Source organism: Cryptomeria japonica, chromosome 11 (genome assembly GCF_030272615.1).
Source record: "Cryptomeria japonica chromosome 11, Sugi_1.0, whole genome shotgun sequence".
NCBI lineage: Eukaryota > Viridiplantae > Streptophyta > Pinopsida > Cupressales > Cupressaceae > Cryptomeria > Cryptomeria japonica.
Genome location: NC_081415.1, coordinates 641,218,580 through 641,242,566, shown reverse-complemented (window position 1 = coordinate 641,242,566; position 23,987 = coordinate 641,218,580). Strand labels below are relative to the sequence as shown.

At 37.9% G+C, this 23,987-nt stretch overlaps 1 pseudogene; it reads left to right on the top strand.

The window, feature by feature from the left end:
- Window positions 1-23,987, top strand: part of LOC131860376 (alpha-N-acetylglucosaminidase-like) — a 302,730-nt pseudogene that overhangs the window by 214,539 nt on the left and 64,204 nt on the right.

Here is a 23,987-nt window from a genome sequence, read left to right as displayed (position 1 = left end):
GTAATTAATATTGACTGCAATTCAATATTTTATTTAATAACTTATTATTATAAAGATAAATGGTATTTAATAATTTATTAAAAAGGTAAATGGTTATTCATAATAGATTATTATAGAAATTAATGGATGATTATTCAGTACCAAATAAGTGTATTGATATTTAATTTAATTTAATTTATATGTTTATTCTTTTGTGTTTTAATTTTTATTATCACTATTTATTATTAAATTATATTTCACAGTAGGGACATTACTTTTAAATCTTTTATTGATAGACAGAAAATAAGCTTATAATTTCAATTCATAGAAAATGTAGATCTCCATTGATTTTCTTGGATTTGTGAATTGATTTATATATTGCTACTTTTTGGAGCAGGACAAAAACAGGGATTTTATAGTGGCATTTCCAGATGTTGATCCATCCCTCATTGCAGCATCAAAATCTATGATAGAGACCCATGCAGTAGGAAATTACAAGGTTAAAGAAATAACAAATATTTATTTAGTGGCAAAAAGTTCAATGTTTGAGCAACCACATTTATGGTATCAACCTTCTGAGGTTATTCGAGCACTAAATCTTTTTCTTGAGAGTGGTGATGTACTATCTGAGAGCCTCACATTTAGGTAAAATTCTGATATCAACACTTTTATTTTTAAAATGGTCTTTCAAATCATGGTAGCTTTGGAGACTTTAAGAATAGCTTGCCTCTTAGTTCAATGTTTTCTTCTTCAACTTACATTTATCATCGTAATCCCCTTATCCCTGTTGCTTAGTAGAAATTTCATGTAGCCAAATCTACCTTTTTTATGCTTTTGGGCTTGGAGGAGCATGATGAATGAGGATATTGGTATCCGTAAGAAACATTTTATTAGGAACCTGCTCGATTTGTTGCATCTCTCAAGGGTTCATTAGCCTCTGCAATGTAGTTTGCATAGGGAAAAAGTGCTTCTAATTGAAAGTTACCATACTTGGTTATTCATCAAGGATCTATAAATAATAAATAATTTGAAGTGCTAGACTTCATGAGGAAATGGATGGAATTTCAGTTTTTTGTTTGTAGGAAAAGCTGAAAGAACTCTTTAAAGAGGATAATTTATTTAGTAATCGACCCTTTGGACTCAAACCAATATTCTTGAGTAGAACTTCATTTAGACAGCTTAGTGTGTGTTTCAACTTTCAATAAATTAGTTTACCAAGTAACTTGTTATGTTAAGCTATCTCCAGATTTTTCACCCATGATATCTTATTTTGATTACAAAATGGAACTAGAGGTATGACCTTTGATGCTCATCTTAGACTCACCTGTGTTCTTTTCTTTGGTATTGAAATATCATCATATCTATAGCAATTCATAGATGTTATTTTTTCTATTGCATCATTGTTACAGTATATCTATTATGCACTTTCCATTCAAGCTAAAAAAGAACACTTTAGGGCCTATGAATATCAAAACTGGGGAATCCTACATGGCAGCATAAGGAAAGTTGCATTTCATTAGTCATGGACAGCAGTTTCAGTTGTCAAGACAGTGAAAATACACCTAAGAACGAGTGAACAACCAAGAAAAAACAAGGCATTCGAGAAGGTTCTTAAGGTTGAAGAAAGGGCATTCTACTGGCATTAATATATGTCAAAAGCAGAAGCTGACTCATTATCACCTTAAATCAGACAATTAGAAGTATCGAAAGCTGAACCCAAGGTTGGAGAGGGAGTGACATCAACTGCCAAGGAGGATTGGGAGCCAATTGCCTACACTCTCTCTAGACAAGAAACAATCACCACATAGACCAATGAATCGTCTACTTCAGAAAAAACTAAGTTACCAAATCAGGATTGAGTTCTGGTATGGGTGTCTAATTAGACACTCTACACTTATGACAATTTTTTTGGGGGGAGGCTTGGTAAATTTTAGGTACGTCCATATGAAAATCATATAAAATATAAATATTACATATTTACAACCTAAAAACTGCTTGGTAAATTTTAGGTACGTCCATATGAAAATCATATAAAATATAAATATTACATATTTACAACCTAAAAACTATCTTACCTAAATACCATATTAATGTTAAGCTATACTATACTAAAATAGTATTAGCTATATTCGGAAAAATCATATTAATACAATCCTATCTATATTATTTTAATATGGTTTATTTTTTAATATATATTCTAGAACGTTATATTTTTTTAAAACCATCATAATATTCCAATTCATATGGTATCTCCTAGTCTCCATGAAGTTTATGTGTGCAATGCACAAAAATCCGTTTAGAGAATTTTAAACTTTCTAGTTGATAATGGCATTTTATTTAAATATTAAATTTATTGTGCTTAAGAAGATAGCAGGTATTTAAAGGTGTTTGGGAACTTCTTTTCTTAATTTTTTTTTGGCAATATTATAGTTGACAGCCTTTGTTGCTATTCAACTTTTCTTTGGGAGTGGTTTTTGTTGATGTGGGAAATTGTACTGCTACTCTTTCAGTCAACAAAGAATAGAGTGCTAAGTATCCTATCCTTTCTTGAATAAGGAAATCCCTAATGTTGCTTTAAGTGATCAAATGGGACAACCTCAAGGTTCCAACTGTCAGGTCTTGATGGCTCAGAATAACTCAACGGTTGATGTGTTTTGCTGGTAAACACAAGGAGACTTATGAATGCAACAAGCTGGCCTGCATTTGACAATGCTTTGGTTTCGAACCGGAGAAAATAAAAGCAAAAGAGATAGGTTTCAGAAATCCTAAGTACAATGAAAGTAATAGTTGATGTTGTAGGTAGACAGATTTTAAATAAGTAATTTTTGTTATGCTAGAACACCCTCACAAGTCCACAAGAACAGTGCAAGCTGCAAGGAAACAAAAGATTTTCAGACTATGGACATTCATTTAGGCACCCAATTCTAGCACAGCCTGAGACAAATACCCACAATTGAACTAAGCACAATAAAAGGGTTCAGACTAACCATGCATGTGGACCTACAATCAGCAAGCCTCCAATGGTATGAACCTGAAATCAAATCAGATACCCTCACACTTCACCATTAAGATCGCTACACTCTAATTATCTAAATGAAAAGAAACCATACAAACAAGTTTGGGCAAATGGCTAAACACCATATTCAATGCTTTATTCATCTGCTCAAGTTGCCATTACAACAATTTTTGCCTAGCAGTCCTATTTTATTCTACTCCTAATCTGCTAATTGCTAACTTGCTAACTCTACGAAAACTCTAACTCTCTAACAATCTAACCCCTTTACAAAAGAGAGGCATTGGCCTTTTATAGATTTTACAATTTGAATTAGTGGCCAGGATTGAAGCCATCCAATGGTTGCAATCTACCTTCTAGAAGTTCTGACAGCTTTAACCCATGCCTAGTAATTGTCATAACTGCCCAAGTGCCTTCTCAACCACTTCCTCAGCTACCTACAACTATTATCAATCAATTTTGCAACTCAGGTAGTTGAGGTGTAACCTATGTACCCCCTTTGTTTTAAATTACATTAGTGGGGCCCACAAGTAGTCACATTACAATAAGGCAATTTTTTTACAAATAGAATGATTTTTTGCTGTTTCCAACTCTGCATTTCTGATTTTGGATATGCCTGTAGCATCACTTTGAGCCCTGCTGATACCTTCAAAAGATTCAGAATGGCATCATTTTGGTCTTGATGTATTGTGGTTGTATCTTTCATCTATAGCCTTAGCTTTCAACTTGTCGCTAGTGGTGATGAAGGTCCTTCGTTGGTTTTGTTCTACTTTCAACTCTGTAGTATGTTCTTCATCAACGTTGCTCTGTGGTCATCATTTTGATCTGGCATGCTCCTTTCGGTGGCATTGATCGACAAAAAAAAAGTCAAACTTGAATAAATTACCTTGAATATTTAAATAATTGTAGCAAATATTTAATTTCTTTTAAGGTAACGTTGGGCTTTTCTTTGGCAGTGTCAAGATTATGAAACAACTTCCCAAACTTCATTTTTATTTGACCTTGTCATTTTTTGGTATAAATTTCAAAGATGTTAAGATAAAATAACATAAGCGCTACATTTAACAAAAATGTCAACTACTTTATTTTGTGCGCATTAACTTATATCTCAACCTCTTCTAATATTTTGCTCGGCGTTGTGAGTAGTTGTTTCAATTTTTAAAACTTATGAACCTTTCCTTTTAAAACCGACTTGAAATATCCCCTTACTTCTTTTTCAATTATTTCCACTTACAAACATTCCAAGCACCCATTAGGGTTAGAAAATAATAATCAAATTACAGCTGAAACGTAACCCTTCCACTTTCTCATCACCAAGATCCCAATGTGGGAAGGTGAGAGCATATGGTGATAAGGGGATCGTTAGCTTCAATAATCCACTGGAAATCACAATACTGGGCAGCCAGCCAGTCCCTTCCGCTTGTTCATCAAGTAATAGAGATTTGAACAACAGTTTGGCGGTATGACCAGCCTATTACAATGCCAATGAAACTGTAGTAAATAACAATCACTCAACCACTTATTCAGCGAGAGGACTAAAATGATAATAACAATCTACTCAACCGCTTATTTAGTGGGACGACAAAATTACATTAAGAAAAGATAGGTGGCAAAGCCAACCTCTTCCACTTATTCAGTGGGTCTTGTGATACAATCCAGAAAGAGATAGTTGTTAGTACTACTGATCAGCTTTACAATGTATAGCATGAGATTTCAGATTAAGAGCATCACTGCCCATCGTTGTAGATAATTAATTATGCACTCCAAAGCTAAACTCCAAAACACAATTCTCAGTATCAATTTTCAGAATTGGATATGCAAAACAACATGCTAGAAAATGCAGGCCAGCAACTTCAAGACTCAAAAAAACTCTCACAACTTTGCCCACACTCCATGGAATGTCCCCAAATCGATTGCCAATGAAGGCCAAAAGCTAGGCGATTATGCTAGGACTAACAAAATGCAACAAACACTCCAAAATATAATTTGCATGCATCCGAAGGCAGCTCCAACATGGTATAGCTAGGGCAGAAACTCAACTTGCAATATAAAGATGAATACTTCAAATTATGCACTGAAAACTTACAAGAATGATCACCTAGAGCATAAGGAAAGAACGAGCAAATACCTAGAACCATCAGATGACCATGTAGAGACTTATGAGCGAAACACGCTTACAGCCACAGTGAAAACCAGCAACCTGGAACTCACACACATCACTCCAAAATCAAAAAACTTCGAACACGAACTTTGCAATGAATTCCATCTATTCTCCTGACTGAAGAACAGTCCCACAATCTCAACTAGTCGCTATCTTTCAAGCGAGAAGCTAAGCATTCAATCTAGGAGGAAGCATTCCTCGAAGCATTCAATTGGCATTCCGACAGCACTTCGTTACAATATTCATGGATACCCCAAAATGAGAACACAAGGCCTTTATTTATAACCCGTCAATAGGCCAAATTCAAATTCAAATTTCACTCAAATGGTGCCCAAATTCAATTAACATTTCATTTCACCTCCTTAGCATAATACGCCCAACTCACATCCACCCTTAATTGCCACTTTTTGATAAATATAATGCTTATAAAATAACATTGATGAAATTGCACTATGGTGTCTCAATATGAAGGTGAAATATTTCGCCAAATAGACTTAGGATAAAGATAATATTTCCCTTCTCTAAGTCGTCCAAGTTTGAATAAAATACATGTAAGCCTAAGTCAATAAAATATACCTTCTTCAAATACTGACAACTACCTACATTGAGCTGAGGCCAAGCTATTGAACTGCATTGTCTAAAATAGTCATCTGAGCTCGAACACAGAAACCTACCAAAAATAGTACTTACTATAAATAGCTTACTGCTAAAACTAGTAAGTGTTTCCTAAGTGATTTTAACCACATTTTGAGCAGTTGTCGCAACTTACTAAAAATAGTAAGTCCGGAAAAATTCTTCAGATTGATTTGCATGTTGTACCATCGTGAAGCTCTAAGAAAACCCCAAAAAACCCAAAGAAATAAGCTAACCTCGCCTCCACTTACTAAAAATAGTAAGTTTGCCAAACTTCGCTACTTGCTATGCATGTACCATCATTGCAAAGCTTTCCGAAAACCCATAAGGAATCCAGAACCAAAATTGACAAACTCCAACATGTAAGCCATTGAAAATGCTGAAACATCCTCCTAGAGGTAGGGAACCCTAATTTTTGCTTCCAACTAGCCTACGAGTCTCCGGGATAGGCTAACGGTCAACTAAGTTGATTACTGTTGAGAAGGGGACATTACAGTCTGCCCTCCCCAAGATTGCGTGTCCACAAGCAACCGCAAGTTAGAATGTTGCAAAATCTCCTCATTCTCCCAAGTAGCATCCTCTATAGGCAGATTCTTCCACTTCACCAAATACTTTTTGATTGTCCTCCTCAAAGAGTGTTCTCTGGAATCAACACCAACTGTCCTTCCTCATCCAAGAGAGGTAAATCTGAAGAGACCACAACATTGTGTCCAAGTGCCTTCTTGAGGCAAGACATGTGGAAGACATTATGAACATTGCTACTTGTTGGCAGCTCCAACTCTTAAGCCATTGCACCAACTCTCATGATGACTCTGAATGGCCCATAGAACCGTGGCTTGAGTTTCTCCACTCCACTCTTCTTGAGAGTAGACTATCTGAAGGGCTGAAGTCTAGGTAGACCATGTCTCCAACCTCAAATGAGCGTTCTACATGCTGCTGATCAGCATACAATTTTTGCTAATTTTGTGCAATCCGGAGGTTATCCTTCAAAGCCTTTAGAATATCTTTACATTGTTGTACCATATCTTTGGCTTGAGGGGCTTTGCTATCGCCAAACATCAAATTAGCAAAGCTAGGAGCCTCATAGCCATAAAGTGCCATGAAAGGTGACATTCTGATGGACATGTGGTAGGAAGAATTGTAGTAGTACTCCCCTAAATGTAGCCCTCTCACCCATGTTTTCTGTTGCTTCGAGACATAGTTTCTGAGATAGCCTTCCAACCACTTGTTCATGATCTTTGTTTGTCCATCAGTCTATGGATGATAACTTGTGCTTGGAATGAGCACTATACCACACAATTTGAAAACCTCTTGCCAAAAGGTACTTAGGAACTTGTTGTCCCTATCACTTACAATGTTCTTTGGCAGCCCATGCAATCTACATACCTCATGATAGAACACATCAGCAACTTGAGCTGTTGTAAATGAGCTAGTGATGGCAAAAACATGAGCAAACTTGGTCAATCTATCCACCATAGCATAGATACTATCCTTGCCATTAGTTCCTGACAACCCTATGATGAAGTCCATTGAAATACTTTCCCACTTTTGATTGGCAATAGGCAAGGGTTGCAACAAACTAGCTAGAAGAGTGTGCTCATTTTTGTTCATTTGACAAGTATGACACTCCTTAATATAGCTCAACACTTCTTTTTTCAACCCCTTCCACGAGAAACTCTCACGAATTTGCCTATAGGTCTTGAAATAACCTTGATGACCAAAAAAAAGAATGTCATGGAAAGTCTACAAGATCTTCTCCTTGAGCTGAGATTCAGGCAACAAAATGATTCTCCCTCTGTAGAGTATCAACCCATCAACCACCTTGTACCTTTCATCATGAAAAGTACCCTCAATAATGTTGGTTGCAAACTGATTTTGGCATAATCAACAAACAACAAGTCCTTCCAATCAGCAGTAAGCTCACACAATGAGCTCAAATGGGGCCACCTTGAAAGTGCATTAGCTACAATATTGTTCTTTCCCTTGACATACTCAATGTCAAAATCGTAAGCCTGCATCTTACTTACCCACTTTTGCTGCCTTTCATTCAAATCCTTCTGATGCATAAGTGTTTGAGACTATTATGATCTGTCATGTATTGTCTGAACTTGGCTAATGCATGCATGATTGCAAGCATCTCCTTGCCATAGAATAAGTTCTTTCAACTCTTCTTAATTTTTTGCTCTCAGACACAATTGGATGCTTCTCTTGCATCAAAACAACACCAATACTTTCTGATGCATCACATTGTAGCTCAAAGGGCTTGGTAAAATCTGGTAAAGCCAAAACAAGGCACGAGCTCATAATCTCCTTGAACTTGTCAAACACTACTTGAGCCTTTTCTGACCATACAAAAGCTCTTTTCTTTTTCAGATCCGTGAGGGGGGCAGCCATCTGAGAGTAGCCCTTCACAAACCTCCTGTAGAAGCCACATAGGCCCAAGCCTTGACCTTCTCAGGATCAACCTTAACTCCTCCTGCACTGATGATATGGCCAAGGTAGAGCAAGTCCTTCATCCCAAATTCACACTTAGACTCTTTGGCAAACAATGAATTAGACTCCAGGATGCTGAGTACTTCCTCCAAGTGCTTCAAATGCTCCTTCCATGACTTATTGAAAATGAGGATTTCATCAAAGAAGATAAGCACGAACTTCCTCAACTGTTTCTAAAAGATCATGTTCATACATGATTGGAAGGTAGCAGGAGCATTAGTCAACCCAAAAGGCATGACTAGAAACTCAAAATGCCCAAAGTGGCATTTGAAGATTGTCTTCTTAATATCAAATTCCCTCATTCTAATCTAATGATAGCCGAATCTGAGATCAATCTTAGAAAAGAAAACAACACCACGTAGCTCATCATTGAGCTCATCAATCTTGGGAACAGGGTACTGATTCTTGATGGTTTTCTGATTGAGAGCTCGGTAACTCACGCACATGTGTATGATCCCATCCTTCTTCACCAGCACCACTGCTAAAGAAAAGGGGCTTTTACTCGACCAAATGTATCCCGTATCCAAAAGTTCTTTTATAGCTTTTTCTATCTCATCCTTCTACTCCTTTGGATACTGGTATGACTGGCTTAGCTCCTACTTCTAGTTTGATGATATGCTCAGTCCCTCTCTCAGAAGGTCTCCCAGGGGGTGGACTTTCAAAGACTTTACTCTTGGTGATCAATTCTTGAATATCGGGAGGATAGTGTCTCTTTTCTTCTATTGCATTGGATGGCATGATCATGAATTTCGCTGCCCACTCCACTTGATCATGGAAAATCAGCCTCTCCTCCTCTTCAATGATACAATTTGAGGGCCTCCATTAGACATCCCTTTCAACACCACTTTCTTCCCATCAGCCATGAACTTCAGCTCCACAGTTTGTAGATTGAGGGTGATTTCACCAAGACATCGCAGCCATTGTATGCCAAGTATTACATCATCAGTACCTCCAATGCTAACCACAAAGAAGTCATCCTTGACTTCATAATTTCCCAACTTCAAAGACATATTAGAGACCATCCGGTTGGAAGAGATGGTGGAACCATCTACCACCATTACTTTGAATCTTTCAACCTCATTAGTTACAAGGCCTCTCTTTGCAACAATCCTTTCATCTATGAAGTTATGAGTTGCTCTAGTGTCAATAAGAGAAATCACTCAGTGCTCTCCAAGCACTCTCCAAACTCTAAATGATCCATTTTTATGAAGACTAGATAGTTGTGCAACTACACCCCTATCTGGGTGGTGATCCTCAATCTCTTCTGGAACTTCCTCATACTCTCTTTCTCCCGTTTTAGTCTGTTGTTTAGAATTTTTCAGAATCTGATCCATCAGCAAAATAGGCTTCCATACAATGCGAATTGCCCTTTCCATAACACTTATGACCCGAGGCCCATGGTTCCTTGCAAGAGTAGCACAAATTCTTTCTCCGGAGCTCTCTTTGTAGCTCATCATCCATCCTAGAGGGAAATTGTTGGATTATTGAGGAGATTGTTAGATTTGTTTGTTCATTGTTGTTGCTAGGATATGTTGTTGTCATTGATGTCAACATATTCCTGTGAGTTATTCCGGTGAGTTTGGGAAGAGTTTTTGATCTGGTTTTGTAGTTTAGGTTTGCTGATCACTGTTTTGAATTTGGTATTCCCTCTGGTATATTCCGGTGTGATCAAATCTTGTGCTAAGACTTTGGATTATTGTTTGGGATGATCTTGTGTATCTTCATTTCAGATGGTTCGTGATTTGGTGCTCCGCAAGTTATCTTTCCTCGTGATAGTTGCTAATTGGTTGTGTTCTTGAGCCTTGAGACCTTGACCGATGAAGATTTGTAAAGAGGTGTTGGTGCAACTGTTTCGGATGATTCTAACATGCTTATTGGTGTTTCCTAGTCTTGTCCTATTTGTTTTGGTGATCCGCATTGATCGTTGTGCAAGTTTGTGGTGATTTCTATGAATCGGTGATGATTTGCGTGTTATGCGGTATTTTTGGTGGTGTAGCATGTTGCTGTTGATTTTGGCGGGATTTTCGGTGGATATAATCGTTTGGGAATTTGAATTAGGTCCATGCTATGTAATGTAAATCATAATTTTAGTCGGGTGGTCAATCTTTGTATCGTGTGATGTAATTTTTGTAATTGTGAGTTGAGGGTTTAGCCGACCTTGTTATCAAGGTTGATGATTTGTATATATAGGTGAGATGCTTATGTAATTTAGGTTGTGGTATTGTGTCTGCATTATCAGAGAGAGATGAATATGTGAACAAGGATATATCATTCAACGAAGTGTTGAGGTGTGTTTGGTGTTGCAGAGTAGACAACTGTGCTTAACCGAAACTGTCATCAGGCATTTGTAGATGCTATCATTGCAGTTCATTCCTTTCGGATTGTAGTCCAAATCATATTGTAAGTCAATGAGACTTCCTTGAGGGTTGTAGCCTTTCAGGCATATATCTTTTGAGCAGTGAGCTCTAGGCAGTGTGCCTGAATGCATATGCATTCCCCATTGTAATATTTTCACATACTACTGTGGATAGATTCCCACCGTGGTTTTTCCCTTAACTGGGTTTTCCACATCAAAATCTTGGTGTTGTGTGTTGTGCTATTAACTTGCTTATCAGTTATTTCTCATGTTTATCAGTTTATGTTTTGGAGTTTACATTGTTGAGATCTGATGAAGACTAATTCACCCACACCCCCCCCTTCTCTATCTTCCCTCTAGATTGCTGCTAACAAAAACTTCTTGGACTGATTTGAAAATTTCTTCTTGTCCTTTTGATAGGGGAAGGGCTTGGACTGAAATTTGGACTTAGGGGCAGCCAACTCCATGCTTCTTCATATTTTGATAGCTTCATTCAACATTGGTGGATCAAGCGGCTTCAACCCAACCCTTCAACGGCTCCTCCAAACCTTTAGTAAAAAGAACCACAAGTCTCTTCTTCATGATGTTTGGCACCATTACAGCGAGTCTTTGAAAATCAGCTATGTAGGTATCCAATGATCCTTGTTGTTTCAGTTGTGCAAGCTCTTTAAATTTCACCTCATGATCCCTAGTGTCAAATCTTTCCATGAGCTTGTTGGTGAACTCATTGTAGGTGGTAATCAAACTATGGCCAAGGGTGGCGAACCCATGATACCACCACTCATGAGCAACTCCATCCAAATGCAAAGTGGCAAACTTGATTGCATCTTACTTCGACATTGGTCTCAAAGACAAGTAATTATCCAGCTTTTGAACCCAAGCTCTAGCGGAACACTTATCACTCCCATCAAAGTGAACTAGAATCACCTTTCCAAGGGCTTGTTGGTAGTCTCTTGGAGCATGAGGGCGGTTATCATATCTTCTACCTCTCTTCATCTTTTGATTCATGAACTGGTCCAAGGTGAGGATATCCCGGATCTCAGTAGGAAGGGAAGCATATTCCATGTAATTATTCCTTATTTCATTTGCTATAGGAATCTCAATTTCAACTTGAGGTGCTTCCTTGGGTATGAAGACATGTTGCAAGGGCCTAGAGACTGATCCTCCAGGAATTCTGCCATTAGGACCTCCTTGGTTACTCCCTTGATTGCTTCCATTTCCTCCAAGAGTGTTAGAAGTGCTAGCTTCATGGCTATTAGTGGGTTGGTTAGGAGTTCCAACAACCTTTTGATTAAGCTTAGCCAATAACTGTGACATCGTATCCATCATGGCATTAAACTGTCTTTTTGCTCTGGCACCAGGAGCATCATTCTCAATATGTGCTGATATCCAACTCATCAACACAAATCTCAGGTTTATGAGACACCTCACAAGAAGATCTAAAATCTTCAGATTGTCTCTTTGTTTTTGTTTTCTCCTTGCAATAGAATGCAACAGCCTCAGGTTCATGGCACGATCCATCCGCAATGCAATCTGCAGCAAAACTATTACCCCCCATGCCCTCCTCAACACTAGCTTGCTGCTCTAGAGCTACCACCAAGGGAGGTGTAGACATATCCTTCTCCTCATGATCAATAAAGAAAGGAAGATTGTCAAATGAGAGGACAAAGTCCTCTTCTTTACCTTCACACTCCTCATGTTCAATGACCTACTGTTGCAATTGATTGCTCTCAATATCCTCCTGCAGCATTGTCGATTCCTCCTCCTTTAGAGCATATGAAGACTCACCAATGGATGATTGAAACCCTTCATCATGATGAGGATGGGAACCATCCGTCCTCCATATAATAAGTCCGCCCTTAAAAAGGGAGATAGCATCAGGAAAGGGCCTAGGTGGTGGGTTGTTTTGCAAAAGGCACTGAGGAGAAGGCTCTTGTATAACAACAACTGGAGCTCCCTTGAAACTTGGAATTTCAACACTAAGGGAGTTAGTTGAAGGCTTGGGAGGTTTCCCCTGCCTGAAGCTTGGGATTTCAAACTTAGGAACCCTAGGAGCAGAAACTTCCTCCTGTATGAGCCGCATCTCTATGGCTGCTAGTTGCTTAATTTCTTCCTTCCTAGCAGAGGCAAGCTACCTTGCAAGGAACTCCTCATGTTGTCTTTGGGCTCCCATTTGTTGTTGCTGAAGCTGAGCCTGATAAGCAAGCTAATCCTGCTGTAAATCCCACTCCTGTTATCTCTTCAACTCCTCTAGGTGCTTGGTGAAATCAAGCAACACACTTTTGATTTCTGCAATTTGCCTTTTTTCGTCATCTTGGGGTTGGTTGGGCTGCCAAGAAGGTTGAGCAGGGGTGGGTGGGTGGCAAGCATTAGGAAAGTACCCACCTGCTACTAAAGTGAAGTTGTTTGGGTTGAAACTAGGAGCAATCCTAGTTCGGTCCTGTTGGTAAGGAGGGGGAAAATGGTTGGCATTCTCATAGAATGGGGGTGAATAGAAGTTACACCCATTATATGAACTCATTTTAAAGCATTTGAAAGAGATGGAGCTTTTTTAACAAAATGCTTAAAAGAGCAGACAGACCCTCTCAACCATAGACTGATAGCATACCATAGATCCACCAAATGATTGCAGAGTTGCCAGGTGCTTGAAAGATGTTGCCTCCAAAGGCTTGATGAACTGAAGAACATACCAAATCTTCAGTTGGCTTTGGCTTAGGACCGCATGACTTCAAAACCTCGGGGTTTCGAAGTTGAGGACTTAGGCACTTCGGAACCTGGGGGTTCCAGGCTTGGGAACTTCAGAACCTAGGGGTTCCGAAGTTGGTGACTTGGGAACTTGGGGGTTCTGGGGTCCCAGAGTTAGGAACTTCGTATGAACAAGAACTAGACTTGTTCAGCAGAGTCGCCAAGTGCTTGTGAGATGACTGCCTCTAAAGGCTGAGATGCCAAGAACAACACTGAATCCCTAGCATGTAAATCGAATCAAGTCCCACCGGGCGTGCCAAAAACTATTATCACAAAAGCTTGCACCCTTGCTGAGCTATCAACTCAGCAACCTTGTGAAACATGGAAACAACCCCGAAGTGTGGGATCTTGCGCAAGGTGTTGAATCTTCGGAGAAGACCGGCTTCCTTCTCATTCCAGGTGCAAGTTTTGAACCAACTCAACACTTCAAAACTTACTACTAAGCCTATCCTAACAACTTGCAGAGGCAAAAGGAAGAGAGAATTGCTTGGAATAAAAGCGGGTGATGCACCAAGAAGAGATTGTTTCTCTCCCTACTGAAATGACACAAGTAATTAATTGAAACACCTTGAAGGTGCACAACTTTTCAAGTGTATGAGTGACCCCAATGCATATATAAAGGTTAGAATTCACTGAATGCCAAGAGGGGAGAAGGATTCCCACAAGTCACACTAAAAAAAAACCAGTTAACACAACATATATGAAGAGAAAGAGCCACAACATGCACCTATGATGAAGGTAAGAAAGCATACACAACATAAATAGGTTGAAAGAAGGCAAGAATTGTGTTCTTCAATTAATCATAAGGCCAAATGCCAATCTTACAGTTGTAGAAATGCAAAGATTACAAGTCTTCAAGAGAAGAGGAGAGCATAAGAAAACTCTAGGCAGCAGGGAGAGAAACCTTTACAATGAGGCTTAACAGCCTTATATAGAAAAATGGGTTACAATGGTGATCATGACCCCTGCATGTTAGTCTGGAAGTGCAGGGAAGTGCATGCACTTGACTTGTACATGCAAGCAACCTAGCCATACCTCCAAAGGCAATTGTGAGGAAGATAGATTGACTGACCTTCCAAAGTCAGACATGACATAAGTCACCCAACATGGCCCTGTACCTCCCTTGATGGAAATCCTGCCAAAAACATTAAATGCACCCTTGTGGCTCCGAAAAAAAAAAGTGCATAAGTCACCAAAACTGTCGGAGCATTTAAAGCCTTAAGTGTCGATCACGCCATCCAGAAGTGTCGCCTGTCGGAAGGAAGCCTAGAGACTTCGGAAGCTCAGACTCCCAAAGTGAGGAAGACAAGGGAAGAACCTCGAAACCTCGGGGTTTCTAAGTTCCGGAGGAACTAGAGAGAGAAAGCAAAAGGGGAAGGAACTTCGGAACCTTGGGGTTTTGGAGTTTCGGGGAGAAGAAGGAAGAAGGGGGAGGAGGGAACGTCGGAACCTCGGGGTTTCGGGGTTTTGGGAAAGGCAAGGAAGGGAACTTCAGAACCTCGGGGTTTCGGGGTTCTGGGAACTGCTCAAAGGAACCTCATAACCTCGGGGTTCCGAAGTTCTGGGAAAGAGAGGAAAAGGAATAGGAGAGAGAAGGAAAACTTTGGAACCTCGAGCTTCTAGAGTTCTGGGCAAAGGAGAAGCTTAGGAGAAGAGGCGAAGGAAAGGAAGGCTAGGAACTTCGGAACCTCGGGGTTCCAGAGTTCCGGAGAGGGAAAGGGAAAAGGGACAAGGTACTTCGGAACATCGGGGTTTCGGAGTTCTGGAGAAAAAGAGGAAAAGGCTAAGGAGAGGAGATGGACTTCGAAACCTCGAGGTTTCGGAGTTCTGGAGCAGGAAAGAAAGTGGCTAAGGCAAAGAGCTTCGGAACCTCAGGGTTCCAGAGTAAGAAGAAGGAAGAAGACAAGGGAAAAGAACTTCGGAACCTCTGGGTTCCGGAGTTCCGAGAAAAGGAGAAAGAGAGGGCCAAGGGAGGAACTTCCTCCGGACAAGGCGACACTTCACACCTTATGATTCTTCTCTCCTTGATCAACTGGGGCAGCGCTGGTCCATGGAACATGTCTCTGATCGGTTCTCACTGATGGACCAAGGGTGTCATAAAATGACAACAGATATGATAGTCATCAAGTTGGTATCTATGATATTTCATTCATAGTGAAAGATGCCAACTAGAATTTAGCACAAATCTAATGTTTTGTTTTCAACTTGAATCTTGACCAATGAATGCATTGAATTGGTTTTTTTGGAGAGTTTTGATGATTTTTTGCGTTTTAGGGTTTTTGGTTGCTTGATTGACAAATGTGGGATGAAATTCAAATGCAAAATATAAACTAATAATTGACTGAAAGTAAATATCAGAATTGTGATTTTTATTGTAGCAAATACTAAACTCAAGAATTGAACAATTTATAGCATTCAAAGCCAAGACTGGTATTCCAGGTGTCCTGAGCTTGCCTGGAAAGGCCTATTTTATTTGACTGAATTCCAAGATATGCTGATATAGGAGCCTCCACACTGTGTCAATAGCTCCAATATGTTTTATTGTCCCTAATATGAATTATCAAAAACAAATAATGAAGTATAATGCACACATAAGCTTAATTCCAATTCCTTGCCAGGAGAGACCCTCCAAAAATGGTGAATTTCCCTGAATAATTGCTAGTATAGCTCCGATCTGCTATGGAATCTCTGAAAGAATCATCAAACTACCCTTTTATTTCCCTAACAATGAATTTCCAAGAAACAGCTGGTTCAAAACCCCTCTAATTTATTTTTTTTGATCTCTATGCTAGTTGAAATGGTACGATCTATCCTGGAATGGTACGGCTTGCATAAATGACCCCCAAATTTGTAAATTTGAACCTCCAACTTGCTCAGATTTGATTTCTCTTTATTTCCCTTGTTGTTTCAGTCATTAACTTCAATAATTTGACCCTCAATGGCCTGATATGAAGCTTCCAAATTGGCACTGAGTGGCTGTAAGTGAATGAGGCTATGTCTAAACACCAAAACATTGACAGTTTTCATTCCCAATGGTGATTCCAAGCTACTATCTGTTGGTTGCAGGCTGCTACAAAGATAATTTCCAGAAAAATAAAATCACACAATGCTAAAATGAGCCTCCAAAATGTCTTTTTAACATGCCTCAAACCCTAATTCGAATTTGGGGTTAGGGTTGTACTTTTGGCATCATAAAACATGTTAAAATGTTTCTTTTTATTAAGAAATAACTTCCCCTAAGTGGTTTAACCCATTGAGGGTCTAATTCCTCATTAAAAGTGGCCATATTATTAAGTTATAACCTTTAAGTTATAACTTCTAGGGAAATGTGCCAAGGGGCCACTTTATTATAATATAAAGTGATTTTATAATTTCACTTATATTTATTTATTTAATCCAACTTAGGAAAAAAATTTAATATTTCCTAATTTATTCATAAAATGCTCAAAAAGTGAAAACTGCTTGTAGCCACCTGACTGTGAAGGATGCCTAAGCCTCATAGGCCAATGGGTAGTTCTCGCCTAAAATCTAGGTATGCTCCTAAAATGTAGGAGACTTACCCTGTCAACCTGAAACTGAACCTCAATGGTCCTCCTTTGCTATGTGCACCTTTGGAAGGTCTACCAGTGAACTGGGAGTTCCTCCTAAAAAATAGGAGATGCACTCAAAGTCTCCAAAACATTCCCAGAGGTCTCTAGATGCCCCTAAGACCACTCCCAGTCAATCCCTAAAAAATAGGGACCCCTCCTAAATTTTAGGAAATTGCTGACAACTACTCCAAATTGCCTAAAAGGATCATGCATGACTCTCTAAGCCTCTGAGTTGGTACCCTCTATTCTTTGCTGGCCTATGGGAACTAGATAATAGACCAACCTTGCTAGAAATGCTGTCAGTAGGGAAGGGCAAAAATTGGGACATGACACAGTCTATTGAGACTATAGTCTATAGAGCTCATAATCACAAATAATTGCTTGTCAAGTAAACCCAAGTCAAATGACCTACAGGAAGATAGTCATCTAATATGGATTATTATGATGATATTTTTGATGACCCATATGATATTTGATCAATGATGGCTGATTGTTGAGACTTGACATTATTATTTTTTAACTTTAAAGTTTAATATATATCATGACATTTGAGTTTGACTAATATTTGACTATTAATAGGGTGGTGTATTTTGCTATTTTATTTGACTATAAATATGGTGGTGTATTTTGAACATAATGACTGCTGCAAATATGTATATCTTTCTGATTTTTATATGTTTTTGTATGCACGAACCCAACCCCCCCAAAAAAATTTGCCTAAACCAACGAACCGAACCCTCAAACTTGAACCCAAGCCCCAACCAGAACCTGCAACTTAGTATTTATGATTGTAATTATAATTTATAATATCAGATCATTCACAACTTGAATTTTCATTTTGTTATGGATGATTACTTTATGATTTGGTAGTAAGAAATCTTAATTTATTATTTTGATAATTTACAATGTGTTTCTTTAGAGTCTTTATTGATGGTAAAATTTTATTTTAAAAAGAAAAAGGTATGTATATATATAGCATTTTGGCATGATGATAGTCCCAACTAGCTTTTTCGCTTCCTTTGAGCATACAGAAAGTGACACATTTTCATGGAAGCTTTTTTATAATAGACATCATGATTCACAACTGATTGCTCGTAACATTAATTTTTTGCTTTTGCTATGTCACATCAGTTGTAGTAATGTTTCTGTAGAGTAGTGTATGAAAGCTAAGCATGAAATGAAAAATCTAGGGAAGATCACAATTGAAACACTCCTTTGGCAGAAGCAGTCACTTTTCTCTTATCTTGATGAGGCAGGGATTCGGATCTAGAGTTGCTTTGCATAGTGTTGGCATTTTAATTTGTTTCTTTCAAGAAAACACAAAACGAAGCAATTTGTTGAGGTAAATCCTATTTTCAAATTAGGGGAAGCTTCCTAAGATCCAAGTAAAATTAAAACTAACCCTAGACTAAAACTATAGTCAAGATATACAAATACACTCACTATATAAGATTTCACTGAGGCTATTTTCATAAATGAAAATGACTAGGTTCTATTAATTTTCCCTTGATACAAGTACTGGATTGTGAACAATCTTGCCCTGAAACAAGATTTTCAGATGTTGAAGGATACAAATAATCCAAGAAATGAAAAACACAATAGCTTCTTACTTGCTAAAACAAAAACCAGTAATTTGCTACAAGCAAGACTTGAAGGGATAACAACTTGAAATTCAGAACAAACACATCTCCCAAAATAAATATCAAAAAATCCTATACAAAGCTACCACTTAGTGAATGAACAACATCAATGCAAACCTTGACAAATTTTCTTAATTTCAATTTAATCAAAGAAATTACAGACATGAATAAGTTAGTTGAACAATAGTTTTGCAACATAGGAATAGCTTCAACTCTCATTCATATAGAATTCCTTGTTCCCAAGGCACTTGTTTATAGGTTACAATGAATAGATTTTGTGGATTTGAGAATAATAATTAAATATCTCAAAACAAAATGTTTTAAAGCAAACCCATCCAAAAGTGGAAAGAAATGAACTTAAAGAAATTCTTTAACAATTAATAAAATATAACTAACTAAAGCTATTGAAAATTAGGTCATCATCCACTACCTGGAATAGAACACCAGAAATAGACATTTCTAAAAATAGCAATTTGCTCATGCCATACATGATTTTGATGAAGTTTCTCTTCCATTGAAACTAGTGAATCTGCCTGATAAATACTAAAAACTTAACCACCATGAATCCATTGATAGCTTGAAAAATAGTACCTAGGGTTTTGTTGACATTTGAAACTGAAATTGAAACTTGCAATTTCAGAAGCTTTGAAAACCCTTCTTTGATCTTGTCCCCATATTCTTCATCAAATGAGACATCGACCACTATAGGCAACAATTTGGTTGATCCTATCCTCTTTCTCTTAAGCTTAGGACATCAATTTTCTCTTATAAGTCATTTGAATATGAATAGGGCAGCAACTTTATGGATGCTAAAATGGGGAGAACAATTGTTGTCATCATTGGAGTTTACACTATTGTGGAATCCACATGTCAACTTTGGCTATTTGTTGCTCACTCGAGCATTGTCTTTCAAAAGTATTTAGGGCTAAAATTGTCACCCTCCGTTTATCTTTTCCAAGTTTAAGTAAAGAGGAGTTTAATTGGTCAATGCTTCTAGTTGAAATCACTCCTAGTGTGATAGTTAATTTTCTATGTAAATCAATGGTATTTGATATCAAAATTTAAAAATCTTTTAATGTTTGTTTGTGTACATATTTTAGAGTGCCGATTTAAAAATCCACACCTTGTTTGTCATATGATTCTATCCTTTTTCTAATAACTACCCCTTGCATACTACAATTCGTTTATTTCACACTAGTTCTTAGTCGACCCAGCATCTTCCATCTAATTTAGAAATGCTAACTTTATAACTTCCCCAACCACAAATGTGGTAACAATTCTACACCATCACTCTTGCTTACACTAGAAAATGATAAACTCCCAATGCCAAGGTCATTCCTAGACCCAAACCTTAATCCTCGAGCATTCATTAATGATGACCCTACCTATGTATCCCTTTTGAGAATCAAAGGCTCCATGGTTTGTATATCAAAGATAGATTGAATTCATCATCTCTTGTATGAGATCTCTGGTCTTGATTTTAAACCACAAATATTCATGGAACATAAGCTTTCAAACTAAGCCAATACAATAGAATGATAACAAAGATAGTCCCATCAAGTGTTGGTTTCCTAGAAATCATTAGTGTACAAACACATCCAAAACCACATAGAGACTGTATCATTCTAACATCCCATTTTCACACAATGATTAGTTTAAACCAAGTTTGAAAACTCGAACTCGACTCCACAGCCCAAAATTTTGATTTAGACTTGGGACTTGGCGAAAAATTCGACACAAACTTGACAAAAAATAACTCATAATTACACAAAAAAGAAATCAATGCATTTAGAGAACATAAAAGTATTATTTGGCTATCAACTTGTCATGATTCAAACATTAAACCTATCAAATGACCCTCAAACTCTCAAAATTTTGACTCGGACTTGGTACTCAGCACAGACTTGGCAAAAAGCTCAGCATAAACTCAACAAAAAAAACCTCATAATTAGACAAAAAAAGAAATCAACGCATTTAGAGAACATCAAAGGTATTATTCGACTATCAATTTGTCATATTTCAAACATTACACCTATCATATGACCCTCCAACTCTCAAATTGTGAAATTTCAGTGGTTATGTTTGTTATGTTCAAGTGCCAGAAGAGTCCAAGCTCAAGACTCAGGAGTCCTAGCTTAAGACTTGAGAGTCTTGGAGCAGGACTTGGCCAGACTCAGCTCGAGAGTCCTGGTCAACTCACATCAATAGCCTTGAGGACTCACGAGTTGGAAGAGTCTTGTCGAGTATTTGGTGAGTCCTCAAACTATGGTTTAAACATACATCATCTATATACAACATGGATAGCTTAGGCATGCATCCCGTATCCACAATGTGACTAGTTTAAACACATATCATAAGTACACACAGTGACTAGTTTAACCATATCTCACATGTAAACAATGTACCTAGTCCATACACACATTGCAAGTACACACAATGACTACCTTGTGTATATATCACATATATAGAATGTGGTAGGCTTGTACACACATCACAAGTACACACATTGACTAGTTTAGGCATACATCACATATACAAGTGTGACTAATTCACACATACATCACATATACACAATGCTATTTTTACATAAACTACATATTCATAGTGTGACTAACTGAAGCACCTAACACACATATTCAATGTGGATAACTTAACCTCACAAGTACACATAGTGACTAGCTAGCAAAAAGGAAGTAGTTGCAACCTTAATGCAAGTATCTTTTCCTTCTTCAAGTTCACTAACACATAAGCCCTTAAGTACATCTCATTCAGAAAAAGAATGTTGGTGCATCCCATGTTACCCCATGGGTCATTCTTTTTCCCAATCCACTACCACTTATGATTACTAGAAAGCGTTCCCTACTACTTGTCATCACTAGCAAGGGTGCAAGTACAACAATGTGCATGATATCTGAGGCCATTTTTACACAAGTACACAATGATTGTATCACACATATATAGTGATCAACTAGCAAGAGGAAATGGATGTGACACTATTACATGTGTCTTCCCATCACCTACTTCACTAACACTTACCCTTTAAGTGCATCCCAACCAAAATAAAGAATTTCGATGCATCACATACTACACCATGGGTACCATATTTTTCCTCAATATCTTTGCACCAATTGTAATGATGGGAAAGCATCCCATACTGCTTGTGATTCTCATTGAATAAGGAAAAAGTGTAACAACGCACATCACATTAGGTCATTAATAAGGTTTCTATGGCCTGTTGGATCGTTCGAGTTGGTGGATCCCAATATCTATCACCTTCATACCACTAGCAAAAGTTGATCCAACCTAATTTATGAGGTAGCTCCTAGCATCTATTACTTGTATGGTAATGGTGAAAGCCAACTAAGCCCTCACATTACCATGGGTAGCCCCCAACATTCATCACCTCCGTGCCACTAGTGAAAGTCAACTAAACCCTAAGATTCAACTATTAGCTCCTAGCATTTGTTAATGGTGCATCTAATGGCACCTAGCTAAAATCCACCTACATCATACTACCAACTAACAGCTGCAACTTATTACCAAGACTCTTCACACCACACCAATAGACTCACACACTTGAAAACCAGCTTCAACCCCCAAAAAACTAAATCTGATATGAGTGAACATCTGGCTGGAAATACATACCAGCAACATTAAAATCCTCACAAACTCTTCTAAATCACTCCCCACACACTCAAATTATCTCTAAACATACTCCAAAGGCCCTAGGCTTAAAGCGACTAAGGCTACACTAAGAAAATGGCACCAACAAATCAGAATCAACATAACACACAACCCCAAACACCCCCCAGCAAAGATGCCTATAGTTGAAAGGTTCGACTTGATATATAAAATCCAATACTCCAAGATATTCAATAAAATCTTACAGGATGAATCGGCCAAGGCATAGGAAATGAATGAGAAAGTACCCAGAATGATTTGACACACGAACTGAGAGTTATGAACTAAAACATGCTACAACCACACCAAAACCAGCAAACTAAAAATCCACTCACAACACTCCAGAATCAGAAAACTAATACATAAATCTGCAACATTATATTCAATCCACTCCTCTGAATGAAGAGTAGTCTCTAGCTCAACTACTTGCTGTATTGCAAGTAAGAAATCAAGCTATGGCTAAGAGGTAAGCATTCCCCGAAGCTTTCACTCTGTATTTCGGCAACATTTCATTATAAAATTGTTCTTGGATAGTCTCAAATGAAGGCCAAGGCACATATTTATAACTTCCTCCTCAAGTCAAACTAATCTTCCCTCCAATATGGGATTAAACAACCACATTCCAATTTCCTTAATTTGCATTTCATTTCATTTCTCCAAAATCACCCATTACTTGGTGGCAAATTCACTTTATAAAAAATACATTGATAAAGTGTATTATGGCGTTTAAAGAGTAAAGTGAATTATATCATAAAATTGTCTTATTTTTTCTCCTAATGTGTCCTTGCCTTAACAATAATTCACTTATAAAATATTTTCCTCAACCAAAAATCACCCACATATAATTAAGGAAATGACTTAGATATCAATATAACTTAAGCAATCCCTTTTAAATAAATCGTCCAACCTTTTCCTGAAGTTATAATTTAATTTAAAATACCATTTATTAATCAAATACTGAATCTGCCAAAACAAGCTCCAAGGATATGGGGAAACAAGTTGAGAGAGTTGCCCTACCAGAAATAGTCACTGAACTGAGCTGAAAAACCCTTGCCAAGAATAGCACCAAAAATGTTGGAAGACCAACTGCTCAAACTAACTTGTTGGAAATAGCCATTTGAATAGGCTTGCTGACATCTTGCTAAAAATAGAACTACTAAAAATAACATACTGCTAAAAAAAGTAAGTGTTTCCAAAGTGATTTTAACCACATTCTAAGCAGCCATCGCACTTACTAAAAATAGTAAGTCCAGAAAAAGTCTTTGGATTCATTTGCATGTCACCATTGTGAGGCTCTCCGAAAACCCAGAAAAATAAGTGTTCCTTACCCCCACTTACTAAAAATAGTAAGTTCGGAAAAGTCCTTGGATTCAGTTGCATGTCACACCATCGCGAAGCTCTCTAAAAACCCAAAAGGAATCCAGAATCAAAACTATAAAATTCCAACATGTAAGCCACTAAAACTGCCAAAGCATCCTCCTAGAAAATAGGAAACCCTAATTTTGCCTCTGACTGACCAACGGGTCTCAGAATTGGCCAATAGACCCCAAAACAAACTAAAGCGGAAAAGGGGACACTACAACCACCTACAACCACCTCCAATGCCTTGCCAATTAGCTGCAATGATAATAAACTGGACTTATTTTGTAATGTCCTCCTTTTAGCTAGTCATGTGGTGATCTATCGTTAGCTCATT